Consider the following 27,027-nt stretch of genomic DNA (forward strand, 5'->3'; position numbering starts at 1 on the left):
TTGGATAAGTTTGCTGACAGCTTTGTGCCTCAATTTACTTTTCAATAACAAAGAATGTTATTTATTGCCGTTCTTGGACATTTGCTGAACTGCCATTAGGAAATGCCCATATAGAGCCCATTGCTGGTTTTAAAAGGTCTTAAGTCCTTCCAGCTGAGTTGGAGATTTATTCCTTATTACCAGTGGAAATAAGGGAAGTCTCCCCTCTTGCTGCATCTCAAGGACCTTCAGTTCCTTATTAGCACAGGAAAAATCCACAGCAAAACCCCAAACTGAACCCCAGTGTCTTGAATCTTAGTGCATTAACCAGACTGTAGCCTCTCCCTTCTCCACTTCAGTTTATTTTTGCCTTGAAATGTATTTGATTTGCAATGTGTTGCTCATTTGAGTACATCTTCATGCTGTGATCTTCCCCATGCCAGCACTTCCTTACCCCTTCAGAGCTCAGCAAGGACAGGGACTGGCAAAGGCACAGCAGAGCAGGCACGAGTCACTCACTTCGCTCACGTTTTGGCTTTTCTTGATCTTTTGTGCTTTCCCTTCCACTCTGCCAATCATTCAGTAAGGGGTTTTTATTCTTCTGTCTGGTCTTCCTCCAGTGAATGACTTCACTATCTGATGGGGTCCTAGTAATTCACTGTTTTTTTTATTTTAATGAAAAACCCCAATTCTCTTGATATCAGGCCTCTCAGAGCTGGGAGCGTGCAAACCCCTTCTCATCTGCTTGTTCTCTGAAACCCACATTCCGCAGGGATCCTGCACTCTATTATTCTTCCCTCTCTGCCTCTGGTGCTGCAGCCAGTCTTGAAAGGAAGCCACTTGAAAAGGGAGAGAAGCAGCAACATGGCTTGTGAATTCCCAGCACACTGCTTTGCCCTGAAGGATATATTAAACAATAAGCACTTTTTAAACAAAGAGCTCTGGTAACCTCACCGCAGGCACTGACTCCGCTGATATATTATTAATTTTAGGCACTGGCTTCAAATTATCTGACTGAAACACCACTTATCTGCTTTTGGTCATCAGAAAGATATTACCTCTTGCAGATATGCTCCTTTCCTTTCTTATCTGACTGTTGAAGGAGTGTAAACTCGGGTTTCCCTAAGTGACAGTAGCCCAACATGCAGCATAGGGAACAATCTCTCTCCTTAAAACCCACAAATTGTGAGAAGAATAAATATTATCTTAAATTACGAGTTATTAAATATCAAGAGTCACATTTCTGGTAAACAAATATACATATTTCCTTTTCCACACTAAACATGTAGATAAGCTACTGAGTCTTAAACTTTCCTCAGACTCTTACACAGAACTCCTGTGTCTGTTTAGACTTTTATTTATATTTATTGTCCATGGGCAGTAAATATTCATCATCTGAGACTATGCTAAACTACTGCCTTTCCAAAAGGTCTTCTGGATCATAATGTTGATGTTACTATTAGACATAAAATACTCATTATTTAAAATATAAATTACAAACATACTTGTAGCAGGATGAATGGATCTCAAGGAAACAGGCTGTATTTCAGGGCACTTTTAGTTGTTCTGGATTTGGGGAAAACAGACCAAGGCCCTCTCCTGACTATGTGTCATCTACAAAAAATTCTTACAGCTGTGCCACTGGAGCCACGTTGAAAATTATAACCCTACCTGTTATATTGTTATGTCTTTATTTTACCCATTAGGTGGAAGGTAAATGATTTCCTTCCTTTGACATGTTGATAAATATACCATCAGGCATCCAACGTGTTTCTGAATTTCCTCTCTGTTGGGGTTTCAGAGGCTTCCTTCATCCTGCAGGGCTGTTGCTAGCTCAGGGTTCCCTGTTCCTCTGCAGCCTGAAATTGCAATTTCTCCCCCTGTGACAAGAGGAATGTCACCACTCCCCCGTGTTCCTGGGCAGCAGGCACAGTCTGAGCTCTTGGTGGGTTTATGCTGCAGTTCCCATAGGGATGGGAATGGCTGTGCAGGTAGGATTGAGGAAGAGCTGTGTAGACTATGGAACCAAACTTTCCAAGAGCTCAGTCGTGTCCCAGGTCTATCTTCAGCCTTAGATGTTGCTGCTTCATTGCAGTCACTGAACTCCTCTCTTTGCAAGCTGAACAGGCTCTAAAGTTTCACATTTACAGTGTGTTAATTATCTTAATCATATTATAGTATAGAAGAAACTTCAGTGAGGAAAATAAAACCATACTGCTCTTGTTGGGCAAACTTTATTTCCTTTAATATTCTGTGTTTGTGTCTTATTGCCTGGACCTCTCCCACTAATAAGCTTTTAATGACTGTTCCCACTGATATCAGAGCAGCTGATTTGTTTGCATGCTGTCTTTGTTTCCTCCAATAAAATCAATTAAGCTCCTTGTCTCTCTGACCCCATCTTATATTAAGGCTTAGCACAGCAATTAGGAGCACATTATGGTCTTCATTCTTTTATAATTTTAGTTCTACAGACATTGCAGCAAGTCAGGTGTCAGTGCAGAGATTAACTTGAATGCAACACAACGTAGTCTGTGCATTAAAAGTCTGCAGTGATTTAATTGTTACACGCTTCACTTTTGCAAAAGAGCGATTTAATGAGCCTATGACACCTTTCAACAGCCTTCTTGAGGGTTTTTTTTTGGTGAGTATTCCAATGGACAAAGTGATAAATTTGTGGCAGGCAATTTTGAAGATTTTCACAGACTTAAAATATCGAGCTGTTGGAAAGATGCTTCTAGAACACAACAACATAGTATTTCAACAAGCAACAAAACTTCTGTTGCTTGTTGAGATATTTTGTTTCCAAATTAACTTAGAGAAAGTTGAAGATTTCAAATTAAAGTTTTTCAAGTATGAGCTTTTGCTGAAAGATAGGAGTTTTTTTCTGTCAAAACTGCTTCAACTTATTTTTGACCAGCTGTAGAAAAACTGTTCTTCAGTTACTATAGCTAATGGCATGATCACTTCATTGCTGTACAGAAAATCAGCACTCTTCTTCACCTTCTTTTTTAAAATTGCATTCAACTTTAAGCAGGTTATGGGACCTAATTGATCAGCTCCTCCAATCTCTTGCTGCTAATTGGCTAAATGCCAGATGATAAAGGGAATCTTATCAGTTCCCATCATTTCACAGGAGACACTTTGTACTGGATATTTCCTTTTCTCATCAAATGCAGCATATGTGGTTCTTCTGTAGTAAGTCATAAGAGCAACCAGGAGAAGAAGAAGGGTAAAGGAGCATCTGAATTTAGTTTGTTCACTTGCATTACAGAAAAGTGGTCCTATCCTACAACTATCAAGATTTAATTAAAAAGTGAAAAGAACGGAACCAAATTGAACTGCAAACTTGGTCATGTTATCACCAATTCTGCCTTGGCAGTTTCTAGAATACTGAATAAATTGCTGTACTTGCTGTGATAGCCTCTGTTGAAAACCTTGGTGACATTTCACTTTGAAAATGGAATTCATTGTTCCCCCCAAATGTGGTGTTCACAAAGTCAGATTTCCCTTTCATGTCCGTAAGCAAAATTTTCAAAGAATTTTTTTTAATAATTGGACAGAGCTGTTCACAGGACTTAATTCTTTTCAGAGAACTCTGGCTTTGTTCCTGGCTGGAATGTGGCTTGGAAAGATGAACAACGAAGCCTCTGGTTGCAGACACGTCCTGCCTCCCTTACTGTGAGAACACTGAAGGGTGGGTTTGAGTTGTTGCAGTTCCCTGTGGTGAAGGACAGCACATCCCTCAAGCCACACAGGGACTGTGCCTGGGACAGAATCATGAACCAGAGTCAAGTGGTCCCACATTTGCCTCTGCCAGGGTTGCCTCCCCTCCCTGCAAGGATCTGACACAGCCCATTGCTCCTGCTGTGCCTCCTGAACAAGGCAGGTCATCACCATGACAAAGGGGTGGCAATGGGACACCAGTGATCATTACTCCCTCACTTCCCAGCCTTCCAACACAAGGAGACCAGTGATCCAAAACCTGGCCCCAGTAGAGGAAAAAATGGCAGAAGAATGGGGACATATCTGATAAATGTGGGGGAAGGACTGTAAAATGCTGTATAAATACAGGGCTGTGTTCCTCTTCCAGACTGAAACATGAAGATTCTTGTCTTTCAAAGGCAAAAAGTCAATTGTGCAAATGCCATCTGAGACTGACAGCTGTGCTTCTGCACACCAGGTGGTGCTTTTCCAGCTTGGATTAGGGAGTATTTACCACACAGCCTGGTCTTAAAGTATTTGCGAAACAGAGAGTGACAACAAACCTCTGAAGTGTCTGGATCTCTAGTATTTGTAGAAATGATGCTGGATTTTAATCAAGAACAAATAGAGATGGACATGAAGTCTCTTATCTGAATCCTGAACTGCTCATGGGAGACTGTGAAAATAAGACATCTATGGAAATAATTTGATTAAATCTTTCCTAAGTCAGTACTTTGCTTGATTAGTATCTTCTACCCAGAACCTCTGTGAAAGGAGCCAGAAGTGCACAGGTGACAGGAACACACTTTACTGCAATATCACCAACATTGTAATTTGTCTAAATGTATTGACTGGTCTAGTCACTGGTATCTGGGATGCAGTTTACAACACTGCAGAGCTTTTCTGTTTGGGTGGGAAACATTTAAAGTAGAGAAAGAAATGTGTTTTCTGACCAACTTCTGCTTTCAAGTGCTTTTGTAGCTGATTTTATCAGAGAAATGGAGCCTGGTCTCAGGTTGGGGACTTGAGTAGACAGCTGCCTGCCTCTCAAACAGCTTGCACACAGTCAAGTTCTCATTATTTCTAGACAGGTACCTGAAAAGCCTTCTTGCTTAGACTCTGACACAAGCTCTAATTATGAGGTGGAGCAAAGAAACAACCCAGTGTTTTAAAGAGAAATTGAGTTGTGATTATTCTATTGATGTTAAGACTTGCTTTGATACAATAGCATCCCACATTACAGCTACTAAAATTCTTACAGGGCCTTACAGTCTCCTAAGCAACTGCACTCTCTACCATCAGGAAGAGATTATCTGCTCTGGAGAGGTGCAGAAAGAGCCTTTGTCTCTGCTGGAGGCTACAGTAGCTGAAAAGAGAGCAAAGAAAATTAGTATATATTTTTAATAGTATTCAATATAGAGAATCTAGTGATGGGAAATGCCTGAAAATTGAAAACACGGAAAAAGAAAGTGATTTTGTGGCTACAACAAAAGTGTTATTTTAACATTGGTAGACTTGACCATACAGCTGGGAAAGAATAGTTTATGACTTGCAACATCAAGGATATCTCAATGGTTTATGGTGTTCAAGAACCAGTGGAGCAATGTTCAGAAGATCCTGTTATGACAGTACAGAAGAGCTGATGGAATGACCTTTAATTCTTTTTGCATCCTCCCATGGTGTTCAAATCCTTCTTATTCTTCCATAGGTGATGACACTGTTGACATAAATGGGACTTTCTTGCCAAATTTCACCTGCAGTAAACCTTTTCTTGTCTTACCTATTCTGTATATTTCTGCCTTCCCACCCCAAATCACATCATAAGGCCATCAAAGAAATTAGATCACTCATCATTCACACCTTTTTACACAGGGCTTCTCTATACAGTATAAATCTTTTTGTTTTCCTTAATTAACCTTAAACATTTTAAGTCTGATTATTTTTGAAGTCCCTCGAAATGAAGTGACAACCGTAACTGCGCTATTCTGAATTCTGATCATTATATTTCTCTAAAAATAAAAGCTCAATATGAGATTCATTTAGAATTGTGCACCTGGGGAACCTCTGATTACTGCCTGAGGTATTCAAGGCTATTAAAATATTCATGGTGAATGTGCCTCTTGCACCGAGGGAGAACTTCAGCTCCTCCAGGACTGGAGAGCAGTAAGAGTGTTCACTGCTGCCATGGCACAGACCTGGCTTACTTGGGAGGGCTGGGAGACAGATCCAAAATCAAGAAGTTCCTTCATGAGGCATTTCAGATTGTGAACTCTTCCTTCCCACGGGAAAGAAACTATTTGACCCTCAGAGCAGCTCTAGCAAGCAGGGCAGGGTCTGGTTTTGTTAAGACACTTTTGGTAATGCAGGAGCTTCTACCTGTGCTGTAATTTGTGGGTTTGGGTTCACTATGAACCCCATCATCACAGCCTTAAAGGAAATTTGATTTCCCACAGGATTTTTTTGCCAGTCTCTGCAGAGTTCTCGGTTTGGAAGGATTGCTGCAAATCCACTGACAATGTTGTCCATTCCATGAAAATGCCAATTTCTATTTGTGCCTTGAAGCACTTGGCTTTTCAGTTGTCCTTCTCTCTGATCCAGTAGCAGTATGAAGCCAGGAAGATCAGCACCACTTTTTATATACACTTGCTGCAAGTGGGAGGTAGGGGCAATAAATAAATATTTGTTGTCTTGTTTTCAGTAAGACTAAACCAAGTTGATATACTGAAATAGCTGCTCTGATGTAACTGTGGTTGCAAAAAGGCAAGAATACACCTTGGGAGGAGGTGCAGAGAATTGGTCCAGAGGAAAATAAAACTGTCCAGAGGAAAACCAGGCATTCAGAGGGGAACTGTGGGTTGTACACTTTGTGCATCTGCCAGACATTGAAGTTAATTCAGGTTCTCACTATACTGGAGTCTTGTTTGGCAAAAGCGTTTTTGGCTTCAGTTAAGTTAATACACAGTGTTTAGTATTTGGCCCCATGTAACTTGAGCTCTCTCAGTACAACTTAAAAACTCAAGGAAGTCAAAAGTGTTGCCATTTTCACACATTGAGCCGTAAGAGTGATGAAAAAATAATTATTTATTAAAGCCCCTTTTCCTTCCCTTATTTAGGCACTGGAGAGAGCAAGAAAAACTATTAAAACGCAATAAAGTTCAAGCAGAAAAATAAACTAAAGAGCTGAAACATAATTATCTCTTCCTGCAAATGGTGCACGAGCAGCATGTAAAGCTACCAAACAAATGATACGAGTAATTTGATGGTGTATTAGGACACTGAGGAAATTTAGATACAGGACCAAATTACACCCGGATGAAATCCCACCGACATTATTGAACTCAAAAAGAGTTTGTCATGTGTATAGTCCTAACGTTCTGTAGATTTTAGCCTGTAATTTTTAACCTGCCTTAATTAAATATTAGCAGCATGTGTACTTTTTACTTCGAGCCTAACAAATCTGAATTTTGAAAAGCTTTTGCTTAAAATGGCTTTTCATACACACACACAAGCAAACGAGCCCATAGTTCTTGGTTAATTACCACTGATGTTGGCTAACCTTGCTGCTGCTGTTGGTAGGAGAATAATTGTCTCAGAGGCTTCCATCATTTCTCTGAAAATGTCTTTTTCTTTCCACTGACTGCTCACCTTTTCAGCCTAAATATTTATTGGTTTCCCTATTGTGCTGATTTATTTCTATTTGTTTTTAATTTCCTTGTACAGTGTTTCAAATGGTACCACAAGCTATGAGCGGATTGGTGTTAAATTACGTAGAGGTGCCACATTGCTCCTGAATGCGAGTTTTTGATGAGGTTATTAAAACTTTGACAATACAAATTACCATAGCAACAAAAAGCATAAATTCACAGCCTATTCCAACCTCTGGAGTATGAAAATATTTTAGAGCACTCAAACACTTTGCAGCATAGCACAGCTCATGTGCCTTGGCTTGCACTCTGTCATTATGTCCTAAAATATATCAGTATTCACTGGTCCTCGATCTCTCAAACAGGCAAGAAGTCGTGACTTTGTTCCCTTTTTTTAATTTTTTTTTTTTTTAATGTAAAGCATTTGATCCAGCTCCATTCCTTGCTGGTGACTTTCTGTGTGACCTTCAGGAGATGATTTGAGCATCTCACTTAGACAAAGAAAGAAAGAAAGAAGTCTTTGAGCAGGATTGTCTCTGCTGGTGACAGTGGAGTGGGGCTGTGGGTTTGGGTACCATCAAAGGGCTCAGACAATAACTTCTAGTTTTTGTTTTAGTGTTTTAAGGACTCTGTTTTTGGAAATGGCTCTGCTGCACAAGGTCCTGTAAAATGCTGTCAATCCTTACTTTAAAAAAAGGTATTAGTGAACAGGTCTCAAAAGAGTTCTGGAACCCAGGAATTCTTACTTTGCAGTAATGGAGAAGTTGAAGGTAGAACTAGGATTAGGAGAACTGCTTCCATTTTCCCCCAACACATTTCCTAGCAGTTATTTTACTCCTAATCAGCATTTGGTGATTGGAGATAATTCCACTGGCACCTGTCCTTTTATGTGCTGTGATGTGAAGACTGAGGCTAAAATGCCCTCTCTTCTGTATATGTTCAGATTGACCTTGGCATATATTTAAAATTATTGTGTAGTTCTGAGTGGTTTGGTTGGGCAAGACAATGTATGTGTCTGTAGGAGGTAGAGAGAGCAAAGAACACAAGTTTCTGGGGTTTTCAATGTCTTTCTGGTTATTGATGCAAGTAATTTCCCTGAAGTCAATAGTACAGTCATAGAAGGAAGAAGAAGTGATTTAGATTAAATTCTTATAAGAAGAGGAAAGCAGTGGCCATTATTTCATGCCTTTGTGCTCTCTAGGTCAGTTTTGTGTTCCAAGGTTTATGGGGACATTGAGTGGTGACCATATGGTCTATTAAGGTAACCCCACTGCTTCTGTCTAATGCTTCTGTTGTGGATTCACGCTGCACCCAGTGAATTTAATCTGGAAATATGTCCCTGTTTCCCCAAGACCTCTCTCTCTATACTGATGTTTATTACTACAGCCTGTATAATATGCTTGGCAACTGATGCTTCCATTAAAACACTGTATACTTAACTCTGCAAGTGTTTGAGTACTCAGCTGTACCATCCAGGTTTCCTACCTCCTGTAAATGAACAGTGTCCCTTTTCCAGACAAGGACAGTGAAAATACCAGCAGGTTTGATCACTGGTTAAAATGGACACTGCATTTATACTTTATGGTTTGGTTTAGTGAGATACATGCTGCAAACAGGAATGTATTAGGATTCTGCTGGTTCAGTCATGAACAAGAAAATAAGAATCGGGTTTCAAGAGCCAAGTAGATTATTTAGAACCTGCATAATCTGTTTTTATCTCTCTGAATCTAACTATAGAGCGCATAATCAGATTTATTTTATGGAAAGAAAGAACTAATTTTAAACATTTTATACCATTTAAAAATTTAAGTAGTTTCAAACTGTTTATTGCTTTATTAATAGAATGTAATTCAACTTGGGAACAAACAACATTCCTAATCTGCAGAGCAATAACATGGAAGATTCTGCTTTACAGCTCATTTGCTTTATTCCCATGTCTAAATATCAGCAAATAACTGAACAAGTCTCCACTTGTTGCAGGCTGAAGGAAAAACTTCCTGACACAAAGGATTTATATGTAGTCAGAATGGGTGATGTGTTTCACAATTATAATAGTTTAAAAACTTTCCAATTCCTATTTTCTCATCACTTTCAGTGCAAAATTGGTACAATTTTACTATGTAAATAAGTCACTCTTATCATGGCTGGAGTTCAACCACAAGATATTCTGTTCAATCAGTAGTAAAGGATCAAACTTGCTCTTTCTTTTGATTTCCTCTGTAAGTGAAAAAGCAATGCCATCTTCCATTTCTTTTTCTGGCATTGGCTTGTAGAAACCAGCAGGAACATAACCTCCTCTGCAGTTTTTTTAAAAAAGTGAGTTTTTAGCCCAAAATCCAGTTGTCATATTAGCAACATTAAAAAACCAGTTCTGTTTGTGCCAGACTTGTCATAAACAGTGGTGACAATGCATGAAATGCTGTATTATTTCCTCTCCTGTGTCAAAGAACTGAAGCATTACCCTACAAAAGCAACCAAAATTCTGCATTAAGGGCTTCCAGAGAACTGAAGTGAACTCTGCAATGGTTGTAAGGAATGAAAGTTAGGGCATATAAAACCAAAACAAGGATTTTTTTTCTTTTAAAAAGTGTGGGAGAAACTAGAGAAACTATAGACCAGCAAGTGTGACTTTTCTCCTGGACAAAATGGTAGAAAAGTGTAGTAAACAGAGTTGATAGACACCTAGATAAATATACTGGAGAAAAGACAACATTGTTTTTGTAGAGGAAAGTCATATTTCACAAATCCATTAGAGTTTTTTGATGGAATCAATAAATATGTGAAGGGTGATCTGGTTTGTGCTGCGTTAGATGGATTTGCAAAAAACTTCCAAGTGAGATTCATCATCAAAACTTTTGAAAGTAGCTGAGCTGTCATGGGCTAAGGGGGAGGCAGTTTCTGTGGACTAACTGCTTTAAGAAATAGGAAACAAAGGGTTCTTTTTGATCCCTGTTCCTGTTTTAGTGTCATATCCATACTTTGAGCAGGGTTGGAGCAGGTAACTTCCTTAGATTCCTCCCATCCCAAATGACACTGAGATCATGTGGGTAAGGAAGCTGTGCAAGGGGGAGCAGGACTTGGGACACCAGCCTATCATTCCTCCCTACTTAAGAACAGAGTGCTTGTTCTGATTCAAACTTGAAAAATACGTATATATACACTACATATATATAAATATATATATGTATATATAAAAAAATACATATAAATGCATCAGTTTTTCCTTTTGAAGCCTGTCAATGTGTAAAATAACTAAGTGGGCTGCAGGCTGGAAAAGCTTTCAAAGTGAAGAAGCTGGTGTTCAGCCTCTCAAGTTAATGTCACATGTGGATACTGGAAAGAGCTGCTGGTCCCTCCGATCTCGTTTTCACGCTGGTGCAAGGAACGAAATGATCATAAATTTGGAACCAAGTTCATGGGATTTGAATTTAACCCCCATTCAGACAATAAAGGTGACCCTCTAGGGGAGTTTTCTCTTTATTTTAATTTGGATAGGAACACTCAGAAAAGGTTTGTCCAAGGCCCTGTGCTGTGGGGAAAGGTGGCAGCTGAGTAAAGGGATCATCAGAGTGAGACCTGACGGTGCAAACAGAGGTTAAAAGGAGTATGATGGGACCAGATCTGAGAGGAGAATCATTTCAGAGAGTTATTTGACATCACAAAGCACTTTATTTTCTTTCCCCCACAATAAACTTGAATGCTCTTAATGACAGAAAATGAGATCCAGCAGGTGTAAACTACAGCAGTTAAATATTCATGAGTGAAAGTAAAAGCAGGAACTGAATTTAAGTCCGGGGTCAGTACAGGGTAAGATTCTTCAGGGCACTGAAGCAAAATAGCTGTCAGACTGCAGTGCAGACAGTGATGAAAGGACAGCTTGAAAGAAAATGGTAATGGCCAAAGTCAGCTTATAGATAAAACTATGAGGAAGAGACAGATTGAAAAATGTTCTCTCAATGTGGCTGAACCATTTCTAGGGATGTGAAATTCTTTGCCAGAGAATTCAAAAGCAGCACAGGAATAAAATTCCAATGAGATATGAAGACGTGGAGGGTCTGACTTCTGACCTTCTGCACATTTCCTGAGATCATTTCCTTGGTCACTGTTGATAAACCTGCAACCTTTCTTGCAAGTAAATGTCCCGAATCAGAAAAACTAATAAAAATTCTGAGGAATGGTTCTTCTCCCTGATTTTCATCTAGGGAATGTCACTAGGAAAGGAAAGCAATCCTGAAAATGATAAAACACTGAGATCAAACATTTAAAGTAAGAAAAATAAGCTGGAGAATTTAAACTGAGACCTGGCTCTGTGGTATGATTTGAAGAAACAATTTTTTTCCTGATAACAAAGCAGGACTGATTCCATTGAAGCCTGAAACAACATCTTTGTGTGTTAGGACAATTTGATGATGTGTTCTAACAAGAAGTTCTTCCAGAGATTGTGTGCAAAAGTCAGGATGTCAGATGTTGCCAAAGACTTAATACCTTTAAAATAGCAAAATTTCAAGTAATGTGGCCTAGAAGTGCTTTGCAAAACCAGTGTTCAGTAGAGTGAATCCGGAAGGGTTTCTTGTTCCAAACATTTCTGTACCATTTTGTACCTGAAGAGCATGAGTTGAAAAAAAATGGTTAAAAAGTCTCCTCCAGTTTGAGTAAGGATCTCAGCTGGGTGTGTGTCAAGGGAATAAACACAACTGCCTTCACTTATAGAAAGCTTCACCATCTAATAATATCTAGGTTAAAAAAAAACATGGCATAGATACCCATTAGAGCACAGCTTTTATTTTTATGGATTGTGAACCCTTCATATCCTGTAGCAGCTGTCAAATGTGTTCATCTACTTCTCTTGTTGGTACCAGCACCATACCCTCACCTGTGTCACCTCCCTCAAAATTATTGCATAAGGAATATGGAATATTCCACCCTCTTCATGTTTAACTGGAAAAGAATCATTAGTGCATCTCTGCATATAAGTCTGTGATTCAAATATTTTAATTTTTTGGTGTGTATCTGACACAAGCAGCATGGCCAAAGTTTTGTTAGGTCTTCCAAGCCAGACCAGCTCTCAGGAGGAGATGGCTCCTCTCTGCTCTTGGAACTTCTCAGGATGGAGTTCCCAATGACTTTCAGAAGGTTTCAGGGATCAGGACTTTTTCATTTTATCTATGAGTGCACACACTTCTAACCTTCCCCTTGCAGAAACTTGCAGCTGACAGCCCTCAATTTACTGCAGTGCTGGGAAACTTGGCACAGACAAAAATCTCAGGCTGGGCTATTTTAAGCATGTCAACCAGGCTCCATAAAGAAAAGGTGTAATCCCTTCCAGACTGTTCAAATTAACCCCTGAATTCCACAGCTAGTTCAGAAATTTAGGCCTTTGGATAATATGTTTGGGCTTTGATTATTTGGTGCTGGTTTAGGTTTTTTTAATCAGAAACAGGAAGAAGGTCTCCAAACTTACTGAAAAATTTATGAACAGAGAAAATGGTATCAGATCTATTCACTGATCTCCTGCTTTATATTCTGTCAGGTTTTCTATTCTTAGCAAGATAAATCTGGATTTTTGATACTAGTTATAAAGATGGGCTTGAAGTTGTCTTCATCTTTCAAGCAAAGTTACTTGCTTAAATGTTGGATCTTTTAGGCTGTTTCATTACCGTCTTGGCTATTTGTTTGTTTGGTTTTTTTTTTTAATAGTTATGTGTAATTCTTATTTTTCTATCAGAGCAATAATATCTTAATCTTCCTGAAGTATTGCCTAAAGTGCCAAGTTCCTTTTCTGCAGGAGGATTTTAGAGGCTTGCAGAGAACTATCTTTTTGTTCAAAAACCCCTTCTAAAGCAGCAGCAAACATTGCTTCATACCACTGCTGCTTTACTGAGACATTGTCTGCACAGAGGGAAGAAGCACGATAGACAAAGAACAGCTCTACATGTTTTTTCTCATTCTTTGTAACAAATTGAAATAATTGAACTGGGAAGTTCTGGTAGCTGATTTCAGACTGTTTATTTCCATGATGAGCTACTTCTGGGAATGCAGGTCTGCTGGTAAGATTCATAATTTGAATATATTTGCAAATGACCTCGTGCTCCCTGGAATCAGGGAAAGTAATCCCAGTTTAATGTGGAGTGACTCACAGAGCTGGTGAGACCCCCAACACTGGTGCTCTCTGGTTTTGGGGGGGGGTTCCATACAGGGAAATCCCTTTCAATTATTCAAAGCATTCCATTCTCTGGCTTTGTTTTTGCCATTTATGGCTCAAACTTGATGGTGTCGATCATGTAACAGAAGCACGTGAACACAATTAGCATGTTTAATTACCTGTCTTGTTTGGGGATGAACACCAGCCCTGGACTGAAATGAAAGTCCAGACTGCCTGTGGTTTTAAAAATATAACATGACACAAGAAGCAGCTTGTATAGCAGCTTGAAGGGTGCAGTGGATGGTAGTAGCTAAAATATTGCAAAAGATTTAGGTTACTCCCTAAGACACTGATATCTCAGCATTGTACACCTGAAAGTAGGGTTGGGAACTGCTGGTATTCCAGCCCTGGGAAGACTGGATGATGGAAAAGCCAATCAATGAAAAAAGTAGTTTTAAATATGTACCAGTATCCAGAAAACAGGTGAGTGAGCTACAGAAATGGCTGCTAAACTATTCAAACTATTCCAATAAAAATTGCCTTTAACAGTCATGGTCAGTAAAAAGCAGGCAGGCAGTCCAGCAAGAGAAATCTGAGGCCTCTGATCAGTATGTATTCAATAAGGATCCTTAAAAGGTGTAATACTGAAAGATGTGCCACAGAGGTATTGTTAAAAGAGTGATTTTTACTTCAGTTTCTCCAACTGACTTGGGACAGCAGGATATACCTTCCCCCAAAATAATGTTGGACAGGGCTGGATCCCAGTTTTGGTTCAATGGGTGTGTCAGAACGGTCCCTTCCCAAAAGTCTGGGAATGCCAGCTTAGTAAAAGTGTGTTTAGGGGGAGTTTCCATTCCCACAGCTGAAATTTGAAATGGCTCTTCCATTTTTGCAGCTGTAGGTTTGTTAGGCACCTTCCAGGCCCGTATGTACATCAGAGCCTTCATAAGAAACCAGGATTCCTCTCTAAAGGCGGGAGGAATTCTATTTGCAAGGATTGGAATGACTCAGGGGTCTTTGAAAGTGTCATTGGGTTCATTTTAAAGCAGTCTTTTTTCATCTGGTAACCTTATGTAGTGTGCATCCATGGACGAAAGGAGTCGAATTCACTGTCTAAATGTTAATACACTAAAGAAATGAGAAAAATTGACCCTATCCTTGAAAAATCATTACAGTAAGGTAAATCACATTTAGTATGACATCTGATGAGCTAGAAATGAAGCTGTCATCAAGTGACTTAAACCAAGAAAGCACTAGAAGACGTTCTGGCTCTCCTGAGATTCCAAATATTACTTGAGAATATTGGTTTTCCATTATTGACTCTTCTAGGCTGGGCAGTGTTCATGTATCCCAACCCTGGTGCCCAAAGCCCTGAATGCATAAGGATATGCCCTCGTTTCTGAGTTAATTTTGCAATAGATGTGTTTGGCATCCAGCTCATGTACATGATTTAATGAGCTCTGTGTAACCTACCAAAAAAGCAAATGTGGTTAGAGCAGTTCTTTTTGCTCCCCCACTCAAACGTTATGGAACACTGGGGAAAGAAATGGAGCATTTATGACAAAATTTTCAGCCTGTTTACATTTTTTGGATGAATGTTAGTTAGAGGCAGAAGCCTGGAAACACTGGGTATTATCTTGCATTTATAAAGTAGATACTGTTCCAAAGGATTCCCAAGCATGTTATAAAACTAAATGTGATTTTCAAGAGTAAGTTTTAGATAAGAATTAAATCTGCTGGGGAAGGGAACAAATCAGATGAAGAAAATCTATTGCCCCGTTCTTCAATGTATGTACAGAGAGTGGTAGGATTATTTTTCTCTCCACTGATAAATATATTTGCCACTCTCATTTTGCAGTTTCCATCAGAAGACTTTAAAACACTTCTGGGAGGTGGATGTCATTGTCCTGTTCTTGTAGAAAAGGAAACTGAGGCAGAAGGAGACAGAATGACTTTTACCACAGTCACACCGGAAATCACTGCAGAGGCAGAAGGGAATCCTGATTTTCCCAGATCCACATCAAATCTTAATTATTACTGGTCTGGCCTATTGGAGGCCAGATTTAAATTGATATAAAACTCTGTATGTGCCCAGGAATCCATGGAGAGAAGACACTTTAAAGTTCCTGAGAGTGTGACTGTGAGTTGTGATAGTTGTGTGTGTGTGGAACAGACCCCGTTTGTTTTACCTTTAGAGCAGCAAGGGGTGGTTCACTGGGGGGAGTGCAGCTGGGTTTGCTCTGTATTGCTGTCCCTTCACAGGGGATTCCCACACTGGATTGGACACTCCAAGATAAATCATTTACTCAGGGCTTCTTCTTTTACTGATTTCACATATTTTATAAAGACCAGCCACAGTGTGAATGTGGAACAAGTATCACTTTTCTTTGGTGCTGTCAACTCTGGAATGTACATCACATCCTGGTCAAAGCTTTATGACGTGCAAGGAAATTTTCAAATACATGCCTGTGTATGTATATTTGTATTTTTTTAAAGAATTTTTCTCTTTTTGAAGACAGTTTTCCCCTATAGATAGGACAACTTGTGTGAAAGATAGCTGAACTCAAATGCTTTGTATTCTCTGTTGCTTTATTAATCATGGTTGGCTGGATGTTTTCTATGGAATCAGCAGATTTCATTTACAGGAGAGGCTTGTTAAAGACATAATCATGCACTGCACAGAAATAACAAAACTCATAACTGGGACTAAAAATTAGTCCTAACTAAGGAATAAAGACTGAAAAGACATAACTACCTCCAGTTGCTACTCTAATAAATGACATCTACTAAGTAATGGCAGTAGAGGATACTATTTAAATTAATTTAGTTTTGAGAGCTGCATTTGAATCTTGTGGGTTGTTGCCACGTTTGGGGTGCTGTGCAGAGAGAAGGTGTCAGACAGTGGCTCCAGTCCCCAGTAAGGCAAGAAATGACCCAGAGGATTGATGCCATCCTGGGTGAACACAGGGGAAGAGAGAATTGTTGAGAAATGAGCTGTAGACCTTTCTTTCATTAGGTGCCTTGAAAGTATGAGCCAAGCTGTGCATGTCCTTGTACAACTCTTGCAATGTGTGATTCCCATTTCTCTGTGAAAATTGGAAAGGAGGAACGATGAACTGATTTGCCCGAGTTTACACAGAATATCTAAATTTAACCAAGGAGTTTCACCTGCCTCTTTTCATTCTTGGCCCATTCCATATCCAATTCCCTACCTTATAGAACCTCACACTTCAATTTGCTAGGACCACAGCTGCCATATGTAATTATTATTTATAGGTAATCAGAAGGTAATTCAGGGTATTATATAGTGCAATATTTCTTCTAAATAGAACTTATCCCTTTTACACAGCTCAGGCTGAGAGCTCTTAGTTGGACTCCTCCTCTCCCTGCCTTTCCCCACAGATCCAGTATATTCCTCCAGAGTGAGAAATTCACTGTTTCACCTGTTCTGGAGTGAAGCAGCTGAACTTTTCATGTTGTGTCTCAGTGGAAAAGGGTACTGTCATTGTGAGGAAGTGGTGTCCTTCTCTGTGAGTGGAAGCTTTTAGAAACGTAGACTATTGTACAGGAAACAAAAGAGATTGTTTCCATAGCTACTTAGGTTCCATCATGAAATTGCTCCTGAGAATTACTGGAAATCAGAGGGTTTGTCCTCCCTGTAACCCTGGAATCCTGTACATATATTGTTCTCCTAAGACTAAGTATAAAAAAAATGAGATGCTTTTCTTTAGAAATCTCAGGTTTTCTGGGAATCAAGAGAGCATGACTGAAAGCAAAAAAAAAAAGGAGGATGCACATGGTTGGGCAGTTTTCATGAAAATTAAATTGTTTTTCAGCAGCTCAGCATTATTTTCAAAAAATTCTTTTTCATGAGAAATATTTTCACCTGAACTGTGGCCAGTGGGATCTCAGAGGCACCTTCATTTATAGTAAGTTATTCTTGTGGCAAAACATAAAATATGAGACAAAGTTGAAGACATTATAACAATCTAAATATGAAATTTATTGTGCAGTGTTTAAGTAGATCAGTATCATTAGGGACTCAGTACTTTGGGGAAGGATTTGACCCCCTTTTTTCCTGAAAAAGAGTCTTCTCTTACTGGCGTGATGCTCCCCTTGAGAATGCTTACACATTTGGAACGACTGAATATGCTTAGAGATAAAATAATAACTGATTACACACAGTGCATTTTTATTAACACTGCAGTAATGCAGGTCACCTTCAAAAATAGATTCCTTTTAGAAAACAAGGAGAATGGCAGTCAAGCTATGATTGTAGGCAAATAATCATCTTAAATGCTTACTGCCTATTTTGTTTTTATAAAATAATATGTTGGAATAAGTCTTGTTTTAATGATGCTGGAGGGAGGTTGGAGGTTTTCAGATAAGAGGAAAAAGTTGGCATGCAATTTTCAACCAGGATTTGTGAATTATTGGTAGTTCTATATAATCCTTGATCTCCTTTGTAAAGTGCTAGGGCTGATACTGTTAGCCCTATTTTACAGATAATGAGAAAGTGGCATGGGGACTTAATAACTTGCCCAGGAAGTTCAGTCAAATTAATTGATAACATACAATATCAAAACAGAAGCAGATTCAGCCCCCACAAATTCAAGCAGAGGTTTGCAAAGCCCCGTCTCATTCTGATGAGAAACCATATCTATTTGTGCAATTGCTACACAGGACTTATGGTTAGCATGTGTTCCACCTCCATGTCTGTCTTCCTGTACTTGTGGTGAACAGAAATTCATGGATTTGTTTTGTCTTTTTGAGGTTTAGTTGTTGTTTGGTTGCATTTTGTAATAATGTTTGTATCTCAAAGAAAAACAGCTGCATACACAGTAATACACAAATATTTGGGGAAATTCTAGGACAGCAGTACAGAAATGCATGGTTTTACCTTGCCCTATAATACTGTTATCCTGTTGCACAGCTTCTTGGCATGACTGTTTCAGAAATGGCTGTGGAACCAATTAATAATAAATTATTGATATTGGCAGCTGCTGTGCAGTTTTCCCCAGCTGTTACTCACACTTAGACACACCACATCTCTTGAACTCTGCTCTAATTTACATAAGTGGCAGAATTCATCATAAAAACAAACAAGGTATTTTTCTACGTCCTTTCAGTTTGATATGGGAAAGTTACTTCCAGGCTCCTTTAGTTAAGTGACAAGCTGATCCTTTCTTGCCTATTCTAATGTCTTAGTGTTGAACTTCCCTTTAAAATTCCATGTTAATCCCCTATGAAGATACTTAAAAATCAGTCTAAGTATTTGAAAGTTTTACAGACAAACCTGGGGTTTAGTTTTCCTGAGAGGAAATCAAGTCTCTCAGTTCAGGCAGGGATTGCTAGAAAAGAGCTGTTCTCAATTGCATGCTCAAAATAAAGCACTTTTAATCTCTGTGTGATATTATTAAACCCAATCCCAAAGGAATTTCTTTCTTAACCTTGTGGTCGGCTCTTCCCCTTTAAGCTGGCTTTGTTTGGAAGGGATCAGGTTCTGTCTTCCCAATCAAAGCTGCTTCTGACTCCTTCTCCGGTCCTGCTCATCCAAGCCACTGCAATCCCATGAGCAGCAGCCACAGCCAATTATGCAGCCAGATGTTGTTTTCTGAGAAGGTAATGAAATATCCCCCCTCAAGGCTACAGTCAAGTCTCTGCTCAGGTACTGGTGCTGTTAAATTGGTAAAGCAGGTGGGAGATTCAGAAGAGAGCGACTGTGTAATCTGCTCTCAATATTCCTTCTTTTCCCAGAGTTCTTTGTTTATGTTGACTGGTGCAGAAGGTACAGGCTTGACAACCTGTTGTCAAGTATCATTTCAATTTGTGTTTTAAGGGTGACTTGGCTACTTCTGTTTGCAGGATGTCTGGGCAGCCATGGGAGGGTCAAACGCTCCCAAATGTTTCCCTGAAACGGTGTCTGACTCTCACAGCTGTAGGATGAATGCCATAAATAATGGTGGTTAAGAGGTATGATGTTCTGGAGTTACTCTAGTGGGAGGAGCAAAACAAACCCCATTCTGTCAGAGAAACAAAGACCTCCAGTTTCCATAGGAGACCTTTATGAGAACGTATCAATCCTTCACCTGCTGGGGCCATTTAAAGAAAGTTCTGTTGCTGTACAGCAGTGCCAGGACTTCCTTCTGCAGGTGCACCCACACACCACGTGCCCCAGGTTGGTGTGGACCCACGGAGGCCAAGGGTCCCCAGCAGGACAAAGGGTGTGGTCACAAAAGTGCAGTAAAGAGGTTTTATTTCTGAAATGCTGGTCTGCTTCTAAATCTGAGAGGATTATTATCTTTCAGAAAGATGGGAATTATTTTCTTTCTGATTTTCTTTTTCCTTTTCATGGTGCTTCAAGTTAAAAACGTATTTTTTAGTTGTTTGCATGTGGCAGTTTTCTGATCTGAGGGAGGATGGATCTGGATTAGGTGGATCTTTCCCAGTAAAAAGCTTTCTGACAATCCCTGAGAATACTGCATTTATATATTTTCTATTACATAGCTGTAAATCTATTACATCATGCCTCCCCACCTTAGTAAAAAAATCAGGGCTCCAGAATGTGAAATGCTGCCCAAGTTTTCTGAATCTTAGCATAACATCAAAGAAAATTCAGTAGCTTTATCCTCTAACACCTTCACACAAAACACAAGTGCTCAGCCCCCATCTGAAACCGCCAGACTGTTATAAAACTAAACTAAAGCTGAACATTAGCAAGTGTGCTCCTCCTAACACAAAAAACCCTCTCGATTTTGCTCAAGATGAAAGTTGTAATTATTTTAAGATAACATACAGCGTTAGCGCCTGTTGAACTACAACATTTATAAACCGTGAGTCTGCTGACAGTTGGCAGCAAGGCTGGATTTTGATTAAGTAGGCAAGAAACACTGGAAAAATGAAAAATTCTGTTGAGCCTCTGTATTTATCTCTTCTCCAGACAGAAGGGTGGGCGAGCAGCTGCCTCCACAGATGAGCCTAATGCTGCTCCTTGGCCAACACGCATTTCAAATGGATTAAAGGAGCCCAGGGTTTATTTTTCTTTGTTTTTCAGGGAAAAATATAGAAAGGGGGGGGAAACGGGAGAGGAAATATTAACAACCTAATCCCAGCTAGCCATCCAAAGACTTGAAGTTTCATTTTGTCAGAGGTGAAGTGTCCAGTTCCTATGTGTGATTAACTGCGTAGGTAGGTTTGTAAAAATCTAAAGAGGTGTTGAGAGAATTCAGTTTTCTTACCATGCAATACCCCACCAGTATATGATAAAAAATTGGCCAGAAATTTTCTGATAAATGGCTCTTGCTTGATTGTCATTTCTTTGTAAGGAAAATCAAAGAAATTATGGAAAGTTTAAGATATTCCATTAAAATCATTGTGCATCCATGAATTTATCACATAAGTGCAAGTAAGAATCTATGAGAAAATCTGCTGAGCTTCTGCTTGCCCAGCTGATGACTGAGAATATTAAAACCCTTTTCTCCAGGATGCTTCACTTCATCCTTCACCCCTTTAATGGTCAAAACCACGGGAGGGTCCTCAGGGGCTTGACATTCCATTCCAATCCAATTGTAGCAGATTTTGGAAACTGTTCCATTATTTTATAAAATTGTTTCTTTGTTTCCTGAAGATAAACTTGAGAAGGGAAAATAATGAAATTTGCACATGGTAAGGTTACCAAAGGAAGATTTTGAGGAATAAATAAATAAATTCAATTACCATGGGTAATGTGAAAACCATGTTCTCACCTGACAAGTAAAAGATATGTTTGGAAATGTTCAGATTTGAGATGCTTTTCATTCTTAAACTAGATCCTGAACCTATAGTATGGAGAGATGGTCTTAAGTCTTACAAGTGGCATTGCAAGTGTAAGACAGAGTCTGGATTTTATTGCTAAAACTCCCTAAATGGTGTACATTCCTAGATGAAGATGATTTCAAAGGCATAGATGTTCTCAATATTGGGAGCTGCTGAGCAGAGCCTGAACTGTGCGTGAAGCTTGCAGAGATTTTAATCAGTGAAGCAAAATTTCTGGAGAGGATTCAATCTACTCGTCCCTTTTGGGACCTTGAATTTTCTAAGCTGATCTTAACAGCACCTGACATGGCCAAATACAGCAGCAGTGTTTGAGGATGATCTTACCAACCCTGAAAAACAGCCGTTGTGATTTAAGTTTTAATACAGCTTTTCAATGCAGTCTCTGCTAACTAAATGTCCCATCTGGCTTGGCTGGTGTTTATCCAAGTTTTCTGATTTTTTGACCTGTCAGTGCAGATGTGAATTGTGTACTTAATTATTACTTATTTTATTAAACTAAAGCAGTGAAATGGAGCAATGCTAGTTTGATAGCCCTGGAAAAGGAGACTGGCAGAAAAAAATTCGAGTCTGTTCTCACTATCATTCCAGTCCTGCAACAACCAATTAAAAATTGCTCAGCAGTGTGGTAGAGATGATGCTACCAATCTGCCTCAAAGCCAGGGACTCAGAAATGGATCCTATTCTATTGAACTGATATGGAGAATATCTCCCTGCCAGATGTTTATAAGCATGTTTAAAAATAGTAGACACTGTTTTCTAGGCAGCCAGTCTTTCATATACAAGATACACGTGATTTAAGGATTTCACAAAGAAGCATAATTTGTCCATTTACAGTGGAAAACTAAAATACCAGATGGCAGCAACTAGCCCAAGGTAACTGTGCAGACCAGCAGCAGAGCTGATAATTGAACTTCTGAACTGCAGTCAGTGCTCTACCCTTTAAGTTACATAAATTGTTACCGATAAATGTCACTAATGGTCTCCCATGTCCATTAACTCTCACACTACAGCAAATTGTCTGCTCACAGTAGCACAGAAAATGTGACTTCCAAGTGCTCATGATGTGCAGATGAATATGGTGATGAAAGAAGAAAGCAGACATTTGTGATCACACACCAGTCAGCCCTCGGCGTAGCGGGTCTGTGTTTAGGATGTGGAGGGTGAGCCATGCACGAGATGCCCCGTGAAAGAAGGCATGTGGATTGCTCTGAAATCTCCTTTAAAGATATGAATAAATAATTTGGGGAAATAGAACTTATTGGTGGGACTGAGAAAGGGAAATCAACATAAAGAATGACAGGGGAGAAAGGCCATGAGGAGAAAAATAGAACTCAGCTTGTGTTACTCTCTGACCTGAAATACAGTCGTGAGCCAGTCAGGTGAGAAATCTGCACAATCTTAAGAGTAAAACTCAGCTGTCATCTCATGATAAAAGTGACTGGTGCCTCTGGGAATGAAGAACAAGCTCTAGCTAAGCAAATTGCAAGGGCTGTTTGTCATCACATAGTGTTGTACGTGCTTTTCATTTACATGTTGCTTTTTTCCCCCCACTTTCAAATTGCACCCATAAGTCATGGGGGGAAAATCTCAATGTTCAACTTCATTAGGCAAAATTATTCTTTGAAATTCAGGGCAAGAAGCATATGGAAATTCCTACAGCAAAGAACAGACACTACCCCCAGAATAAAAATCAGCACTGTGCAATATTGGAATGAGTGCCATTATGGGTTATTTTGAATCAGACCATGACACGACTGAAATTCAATTATCTCTTCTGCTTTGAAGGGCCAAGCAGCTCGGAGAACACAAAGTTGGACCATAAGGATTAAGAGAACAAAGAATCTATGTTGGTTGTTGTTTTTGGTAGTTCTCTTCTGGCTTGATGCTCATAACCTATTCTGGGAGCTCCAGGGTTATCTACAGTAAATGTTGTTTATGCTGTGGTTGTGCAGCTGGTCTGTGCTTTTGGATTTCTTGATCAAAGACATGGTATGGACAATAGAACTCTTAAGTAGCCAGAACATCTTTGGTAGAATCAACCTTGTTTGTAACTTGCCCTGCATCTCTGATTTGTAGTGAAAACTTGTTGAGTGAATGACTTCAGATCTAGTTTGCATGTTCTTCTTCTTCTTTTAGCCTGTGTTCCCTTTCTTTTTAACTTTTGTTTTGAAGATATACAACCCTTTTTTTTGCCATAGAAAATGCATCTACCCAGCATGTAAGAAATAACACAGGTAGAAAATATATCTGTTTTCTCTTACACTGCTATAGTGTTAAAAAAACTTGTCCTCAAAAGAATCCCTTGTCCAGGAGTTCCACTTTGATGCAACTGTAGGAGCTTTGATAGAGGGAGCACCTTATAGATGCAGAACCTGATCCTGTGCATTTTGTGACCTTTGTCAGCAGAAGCAGAGGATATGACTTTAATATCAAACTTTGCATAGTTGACTGGCAGTTCTCTGAATGCCTCTGAGCCATCCTTGGCTACTCCAACTTCAGAGTAGCGATAATATTTTCCCATAATTTCTTACATCACGTAGCTCAACAGATGTGTTTGGTAATGTGGATCCTCCTGGAATGATGATCTGTGCTTCTCAGCTGAACTGTAATTTCCCATCCTTGCAAGTAAATCTTTACACGTTTCCACCAGGATGGAGAAGTCAGACTTCCAATTTCAGTGTGAAAACAGAGGAAATGTTGTTTTTGTAGCCACCAGAACTTGAGCTTGAGGAAAGCTTAGGTTGAGATTTGTGTTGCTAAGGGGATAATGCGTTTGTACCCAGATTCATTCTTTGCTTGCTCCTTTGTAAATATTTCCTAATTCACCTTTTTAATATGAATTCTATTCCTTTCTTATACACCATTTCAATGCATAAATGTGGTTATCAATACTTTCTAAAAATAGTAACTTGTAATGAACACAGCACCGTAATAGAAACAAACTGATTTTGAATTCCATTTTAGGGCTCATTCAATACAAAAATAGACTTTAGACATATATACAATCTTTGCACATGCCCCCACACTAACAGAGATATAATGCAACCTTTTGTTAATGGCTCTAAAAGCAACTATAGCAAAACAAACCCCTTTAGGATAGAGAGATGTATATAATTGGAGTTGTAGATCTCAGATTAAGTCATTTATCTTTGACTCTTTATGAGATGCATTGTCCTGCATACAGTCTGTACTCTAGCAATTACACAAAGGCAATTGCTAAAAATGCCTTTGCTTTCTCTGGAAATTAGAATTTAAATTTTGTCCTTTCAAACACTCAGCAAAGAATGTCTCTGAAATTATCATTCAATAGGTAACATGGGATTATTGCCACATCCATTTCCTTCAGCTCAAACTAAAAGCTGTTCCAAGCACGGTCAGTTCAATCAACGTTTTCTCTTGGTAATCCATAGCCTGCAGGCTGGCTTGCTCCTCTCATTGTATAACTAGTTTGCTTTTTATTTTTAAAGACAGTCACATATTCCGCAGCCCAGACTCATTGGAAGGTTGCTACGTTAAAATAGACTGTGCTGTGGCTGAAAATTAAGAAAATAATAAACAGTTATTCACTGCAAACTCAATAATAATGCCTTACAGATGGAGTGGGATGGAGAAGCATGTTTCATTTGGGTTATTAAATTTAGATAAGATCTTAAGAAGGCCTGACTTCAATTTTCATGAGAGTCTGGCTCCCTCTGTCCGGAAGTACCTGAACACAGAGCCACAAAAATTCTTAGAAAGCAAGAACCTGACGTGTTTTTTCATCGCTCCTGGTGGGGTGTGAATATGTCCTTACCCTGTGAATATGTCCTTACCCTGATCTGTGACCTCCCATCGTGCTCACAGTGCTCAGTGCATTACTGCTGGCATTGAGGAGTTGCTTTCTGGGCCTCAAGCTGCTGCAAATAAAAGTTGAAATTGAAACTTGTTGAAATTCTAGTTACATCACTCTTCCTGTCCTTGGTTTTCTTTATGACCTAATGCTTCAGAACCTCCTTTCGTGCACACAGGCATTTTGCTGTTGTGATCAGGGTCCTTTGCATTGTTTTCAGGAGCTGAAAAATCCAACTTTCAGAGTCTTTACCTGTGATTTACAACATTTCCATTTATTTATAAGAAATAAATCTTACAAGTGATCACAAAGAAAGAATTCCAAGGGGGATAATATTGTCTGATTTCCAGCCTCAGTGCACCTCTTTTGCTGAGCAGATCTCAGTGTCAAGTGCACTTCCTGGAGGAGAGCACTCAGAAGGTGCTTTAAAAGTTTTTGGTATCTTTTACTGTTCTTTGTTCTTAGGCTCAGTGAATGCATGAAAACTAGACAGGTACTGTCCTCTTCCAAAAAATTCTCAATGCACATCAAAGTGGACTAATTATCTTTAAAAAAGCACTTACTCCCTGTATAGAAATTCCAGCTATTGTTGTCAGGCTGAGAAGTAATCAAGCAAAAGACTTCAGTGTAGCTGAATACAATTGATTATGTTTGAAGGATTACAGGAGATTTAAGGCATGGTAGGAATACACTTCTTTTTTTCTATTTTCAGCTATTTTCCAATTACAAAGTACTCCTGTCCTGGCATGAACATCTGCATTCATTTGGCAAAAGACACATTTCTCATAGAACAGCAAATTTTCTGATGGTATTAAAACCTTATTTTTTCATCCCTGAACTTGCACAGACAAGAGAGAAGAAAAAAGGAAAATGATGTCATCTCTGATATTGCAATAAGGGCTTTTATTCAACTCTTGATTCTTCCTGTTCCTTTCAGCACTGAACAACCCAACAGCGCCTCATGCGTTCAAAAAAGCAATATTTGCACTGAGAGCAGGGCTGTGGAAACCTGACTGTCCACTTTCTCCTCAATACAAAGACTAATCCTGGCACAGTTTCATGCACTGAGTTACTTTTTCCCCATCCAGTCCTACCTGTATGAAGTGCAGGGCATCCTCAGCTCTCTGTGTGATAATTAGGGGCTGGGAGAACTCTCAGCTTCACTGATTTCAGCTTTCCTTCTGGTCAGTCTCCTGAATTAAGGGCATTAGTATCTCAACTGAAGCTTATGTGAAACTGTGTCATATTCCTGTGAGAAGAGATGAGGTCACAGAGTTGGCATGTTCCTCCTATGTATGTCCACAGAATAACAGAAAGCTGCTGCTCTTATTTAACCCTTTTTTCCTTCTCTTTTAACGAATTGTTATTCCCCTACAACCTAAAGAGTTATGCAGAGGAAGGGAGAAAAATGGAAGTAAAAAATTTTGGTTGCTTTAAAAAACAAAGGAATAATCTTTTAAAAAATATGAAATATCTATTGAGTCCTAAGAGCAGAACACTGCAGGGTACACATTAATGACCCATTAATGCACTTCTCAGGTGGCAAATGGCCCCATTAATGCTCCCTTGTCAAGTCAACTTGTATAATTTATTCAAATTCACAGTCAGGGCATGGTGGAGGAGGGAAGCAACACCATAGAAATGATGTTGTAGACATTAACACCACAGGTCTTACTCTTTCTTGGAGGTGACTTTACAGATGTTCTCAGTGATATCTCTTCCAGAAGGATTGTAACCAGAACATCTGTCATGGGGACAAGCTTGAAACATTCACACCCTTAAGCAAAGAAACTACTTCCTCCCATGCTCTTCTGCAGCCCATTTTCACATCAGCAGAAACCCTTCAATGAATAATTTGTTTCCTGGCTTTGCCCACAACAATTCCATTTGATAGACCCAGTTTGAGGATAGACCTA

The 27,027-nt window shown here is 39.3% G+C and overlaps 1 long non-coding RNA gene across 2 annotated transcripts in view; it reads left to right on the top strand.

Annotated features, from left to right (window-relative positions):
* LOC113951320 overlaps nt 1–27,027 on the top strand; it is a 46,683-nt gene that overhangs the window by 15,171 nt on the left and 4,485 nt on the right. The window contains exon 3 of one of the 2 annotated variants that reach the window (XR_003529106.1): nt 15,326–15,557. The exons of the other annotated variant lie outside the window; for it this stretch is intronic. This is a non-coding gene — a long non-coding RNA (uncharacterized LOC113951320). Of the gene's footprint in view, nt 1–15,325; nt 15,558–27,027 lie in introns of those variants that run through there. 2 annotated transcript variants of the gene reach the window in all.

The sequence above is a fragment of the Corapipo altera genome, unplaced genomic scaffold (genome assembly GCF_003945725.1).
Source record: "Corapipo altera isolate COAL_440 unplaced genomic scaffold, ASM394572v1 67, whole genome shotgun sequence".
Taxonomy (NCBI): domain Eukaryota; kingdom Metazoa; phylum Chordata; class Aves; order Passeriformes; family Pipridae; genus Corapipo; species Corapipo altera.